Genomic DNA, 6,025 nt, shown 5'->3' on the forward strand with positions numbered 1-6,025 from the left:
TTTGGCTAATGAAATGTCTGCACAAAAACAAGCTCAGAGAGCACCAAGGATCCCTCTGTTAATTAATTTGATCATTTTTTGATAATTTCACTATCACCTAGAAAAGCAACAGATCTTTTGAAATAACGGCACCAGTCTGAACATGATTGTTACAATCCCTCTTTGAAGAGAACTTCTGACAAGAATCCAATGTTTCTTCATCTTGATATTGGTTGCTCTTAAATTGGCTTCTGATTTGTAGATGTGATGACTGGGTGGATCATCCAATCAAAGAATGACAAAATTGGGCACCTCCTCCCAGGATAAATTCCAGCAGGAAAGGAACTTAAGAAAGGGATCTTGGGTGGACAGGTCAGAGCAACGGTCCGAATCTGAGCCTAAGAAAAGCTCTCTCCTGTTAGGGAGACAGTGTTAGAAATCATTTTTAGGCCAGGCTGGAATGACATTGATTAGATATTTGTAGAAAGGTGAACCTGCTTTAAAATACATTTTAATAAATGTTCATATATATGAGCTATCCTGTATCTTCCCTGTATTCCATACAGTTACTTTACTTTCAAGACTTAAAAGAATTTCTAAACCCTCAAAAGTTTATAGTGGTGGTAGCAGAAAAAAATTATAATAAAAGGCTTCCAGAACAAGGAGGTTGTGTGACAGTAGGTTACTCATGATTATGTTCCATGAGTTTCAGTGGTATGGAAGGCCTCTATAGATTCTTCCATGGACCTCTCAATTGCCTTTTTTGTCCTTAAAACCTTTTCCTTCTTCATCTATTTTAAGAAAGTTTCTTGCCATACAGGTGAACATATTTCACAACTTAAATACCAAGAGTATGCAAGAACCCTGCAAGTGTAACATCAGCTGTCCTTAAGCAAAAAAAAAAGAAAAACCTTCTGCAAGTTGCAACAGTTTCCTCAGCGGTCTTGATATTGCAGTTTCTAAATCTAAATGAATTTTCTTCCCATTTCAACTCCTTACCTACAAACTATTTTCATAGCATCAAACTGATTCAAACATGTCAGCAGCATAAGTAGAGAACAGCAATAGGACACAGAGAAAAAAAACCTCACTAAATGTTCGTATTTACCCCAAGTTATTTTTCAGAGTAACTATGCAAAAAAAACCAAAACCTTGTTTGCACTGCCCAGAAAATAGAATATTTATATCCTGCTCTCATACGCCCAGCTGCAAATTTAAACTTTGCGATACAGATGGTATTGAAAAGTTAGATACTTGGTCTTTTAAGGAAGTGATATCACTTGCTTAAGTATGTTTTGGCACTGGGTATCATGCCTAAATGTGTCTTGTATTCTCATGATGCATTGATCCAGACATCTCATTGAGATTATTCTTTCAAAATATGATTATATGAGAATGGTCCAAGATTAATTTAGGGCAAGTTTATCCAGTTTATTTTATTAAGTGTTTGAAAGTTTCAAATGGCCAAAGAAGGGCCAGTAGTAATTTTGCAGCAATTTATAGAAAATACAAAACACATTCAGGTTTTTGCATTTTCCTCACCCATTCATGCACATTTCAATGCAATTTCATCAGGTTGTTTTACCTTATTGTGTAAAGTTTGTTTTTGTTTTGTAACGTTGAGTCAGACTTGATTCCTGGCAGCAGTCTATGCAGTTTACTTAGCAAGATTTCAGTGGTAGTTTACCATTATCTTCTTCCTAGGCTGAGATAAAGTGACTGGTCCAAAGACATTCAGCTGGCTTCCATGTCTAAGGCGGGACTACCCATCAAGTTTCCCTACTCCTGGTTCAGTGCCTTAGCATCAAACTGTCTCCGGTTTTGCAGAATATTTGTTATTTACTGATTCTATTGTTACCACTATTGGCTGGCGTATAGGCTAAATACATGCAATATATAAATAAACAAGATAAATTGTGAAGATGAAAGAGTCCACAAATGCACATGTTCCAGAAATACTTGCTTTCCTACATTTGCATGAACCCATCTTGTTGAGATTTTTTTTTCTTCCTTTAGTTTAGGGCTTTCTACAAAATATTTGGCAAAGTGATGCACTTTTTAAAAATTAGCCAGCTGTTTTCCTGGAAAATTCAGAAAAAGGGATAAATGATTGAAAGGTAATATATCCTTCCCTATCCTTTTTCCTGTCAAGGTGGTACCTCCATGCTACCTTCATTCTTTAATTACCATATTATACTGGACACTGGGATAAAAATCCATGTCTCTTAAGAGATGAATTTGAGCCAGGAGTCAAAGTACTGATTCTTCTATTTTACTATTTGTCCTATGTTCAACTGCAAATGGAAAAAAATGGATGCAAAACAATTCTTCAGGGGCAATATATAGCTCATGTTCAATAGATTATCTGCTAATATTAAGATTCTGGAAACTCAGTTGTCAACTGTATTTTTTAACAGCATTCAACAAGCAAATATAATACACAGCTTGATAATTCAGCCAAATTGCTATATTATGACAATAATATAGAACAGGCTATCTCCTTATTACAATTTAGTAGTCAAGTACAAGTCATATTTTTTCAGTCTTTATAGAATCTAGACTTTACAGCCAGTTTGGTCTATGGTTAAAGCACCAGAATAGAAAGCAGAAGTCCATGAGTTCTAGTCCCATGAAAGCCAACTGAGTTTGACCTTAGGCCGCTCTCTCTCTCATCTCAACTCACTTCACAGGATTGTTGTGGTGAAAATAGGAGGAAGAAAGAGTATTAGGTATATTCTCTGCTTTATTTGTAGAAATAATAAAGGTGGGTTAAAATAAATAATAATAAATAATTTTATTACTGTATCATCTGACTATATTTTAGTGAGTCACCCAGGACTACTGAAATTGGATGGCATATAAATTTGTTAACTAAATAAATGACATTAAAACTTTTGGTATCAAATCCATGGTATTGTTCAGATTTTTCTCAGTAGGATACAAGTTTACATTCATGTTAACTGAATTACCATCAATAATCATGTTGGCTGCAATGATTTGATGAGCATAAAATGACATTGAAAAAAAATCTATTGAGCTTAACTGAAGTGATGCAACAATATATTTTGGTTTGAGTCTATTATTTCTTCATTACAGTATTGTGTAAATTGGAAAATACATATCATATGCACAGCTTTTTAGCAGGAAATTCAGCTTCTGTGGTTTTGCTGTAAGAGGAAATGAAACTAGCTTTTGGTATCTTAATATGTATCATTTTTCAAAAATAGAAAATACCTCAAAATAAAGACTATTCTTTTCACAGAGGGTTATTTTTAAATAACCAAATTACACATTCAGCAGAATCAAGTAGCAAAATTTTCTTTTAAAAAGTGTACTGCATTACATAGAAAATTGTGTAACTGAATTCACTCATATCTACCCCATCTTTATAGAAAAACAACTCTAAAGGCAAGGTTAGGTTGCTATTTATAGCTTACTAACACAACCCACATGGAAAAGCTATTGAGCATGCAATATCAGATTACTTGATTCAGGACAACCTTTCCATTTTCCACATTTACTTTTATCCAGCAACAACTTTTGCATTCTATTAGAAAATGTGACCTTGATTATCTGGAATTTTCTTTCATTAAACATATGTGCATGTCAGTACCAGAATCTGTTGTAGAACTGTTGACCATTTTTGAACTGCCTGTTTTTTATGTGGTCTAAGTTAGTTATGAGGTTTCATCTATTTTTAATAGAGACTAGAATAAATCACATAAAATAACATAGAATAATAGAAATGGAAGGGACTTGGAGGTCATCTAGTCCAACTCCCTGCACAAGCAGGAGAGTATACTGTACCATTTTAGACAACTGGCTGTCCAGTCTCTTCTTGAAAATCTCCAGTGATGGGGCATCCACAACTTCTGAAGAGAAGGCATTCCACTGGTTGATTGTTCTGTTAGGAAATTTATCCTTAGTTCTAGGTTACTTCTCTCCTTGATTAGTTTCCATCCATTGGTTCTTGTCTTGCCTTTGCTGTTTGGTAAATAGTTTGCCCTCTTCATCTTTGTGACAGCCCCTCAAATAATGGAACACTGTTATCATATCAACCCTAGTCCTTCTTTTCACTAGACTAGACATACCCAATTCCTGCAACTGTTCTTCGTATGTCTTAGTATCCAGCCTCCTAATCATCTTCATTGCTCTTTTCTGCCCTCTTTCCAGTCTCAACATCTTTTTTATATTGTGGTGACCAAAACTGGATGCAGTATTCCAAGTGTGACTGAAAATGATATGCAAACACAGATTAGAACTACTTATGTATTAGTGCTTTAGTTTTTTATAGTCATTGCTAGTACTTGAAGACAGAAGCCAAACTGGTGATGAGAAAATGCTGCTGCAACAGATTGTAACTGCTTGAAATCTCCCTTCACACAGTTCACTTTCAGCCTATATAAACAGATAAGTCTGTAACTTGTGGGTTTTGTGAAATATTTTAGGAACCTTTCTATTCTACCACCTACTATATTTGACAGCACAGTATAGCAGTAGAGTTCTTCAAGTTTTTGGATTCTATAATCTCCCAGGATTTGAAATAGTCACCTAACATTAGAGCCATCATTTAAAAAACCACAAAGAATGTTCTTCCTGTGTCAGCTCAGGAAGTTCAGACTGCACCAGAAGCTGTTAATACAGTTTCACAGAGGAATCATTGAGTCTCTTATTTATACTTCTGTAATGTCTGGATTGGTACAGCAACCAAACAGGACAGATACACATTCCACTGCATAGTTAAGACTGCAGAAAGAACAACTGCAAATCAGTTTTCCATAGAAAACCTGTATATTGCTCCTGTCTGAGGGCTGAGAAAATATCTAGACCCCTCATAATCTCAACATAAATTGTTTCAATTCCTCCCCTCAGGAGGCCACTATACAACATTGCATGCGGAAACAATTAGAGTTTCTTCCCTCATGCCATCCCTCTGCTGAACACCTAATTCTCACAGTACTAATGTCTATGTACTTTTACCCATATTATATGGCTGTAGCATTAAATTATCATTGTCTTTACTACCCCTTCTTATTGATATTATGATTATTACTGTTGCTTTTCTCTGTACAGACAGCTTTTGTACCAGAGACAAATTCCTCGTGTGTCTAACCACACTTGGCCAAATAAAATACTCTTTTCTATTCTATTCTATTGCAGTCATCTTAACTAAACATATATTCTTAAAAGGGGGGAAGCAATGTATTATCTCTCTATGGCTTTGAGGGATAAATCAAGATGTCATGTGTCTGATTAATGAAACACTTAAAAGGACTTTCAGGCATATTTTCTCCTAAAAGCATTTATTAAGGTTACAGAGACGTCAGTAGGCATGGTGGAAATGCTTAGATCTGGATCCTTTTCCGTTGTACATACATTCCAAGCATTTTTCCCTGCCTCTATTTTGGGGTCATAGTTCACATCTTCCAATTAACTTGGAAGATGTGATTTACTTCCGGTTTCTTTTCCCCGGGCTTTCACTGTTGCCTGATTTAACTATAAAAATACCAGACAGTTCTGCATATTGTCAAAGCAAGAATATACAGTATTTGCAGCGTTGACACAACTATTATCTTCTTCCTTTGCTCATCATCTGGGATTATGATCATGACCATGATGATCAATAGAATATTGAACAGTTCTGAAGAATATTTTATTGGAAACAGGATATCATTACTATTACTCAGTATATTTATTTATTGCCTTTCCTTCAGGATCACCAGACAGCTTATATGGCCAGCCCCCTTCATTCCATTCCCCAGCAACAACTCTGTGGGATTGATTGGGCTGAGGAAGTTTATGGCAAGCCCAAAGCCAGCCTGTGAATGTCCAGTTCTCCCCAATTCTAGTTCAGCATCTTAGCCACTACATCATACTAACTCTCATTTTCTTATCTGAATAAATGCCAGGTTTTAGACACATTTCCTATAGGCAAATATGACCTATGGAGATGCTTTAAGAAAAACATGTTATTTCTAAAATAAAACTAGAAAAACAAACGTGTTTCTTCATGTTTTAGCATCAGAAAGTGAACAAAGAAATAAAT

The sequence above is a fragment of the Protobothrops mucrosquamatus genome, unplaced genomic scaffold (assembly GCF_001527695.2).
Source record: "Protobothrops mucrosquamatus isolate PMUCROS unplaced genomic scaffold, P.Mucros_1.0 scaffold_217, whole genome shotgun sequence".
NCBI classification, from domain to species: Eukaryota; Metazoa; Chordata; class Lepidosauria; order Squamata; family Viperidae; genus Protobothrops; species Protobothrops mucrosquamatus.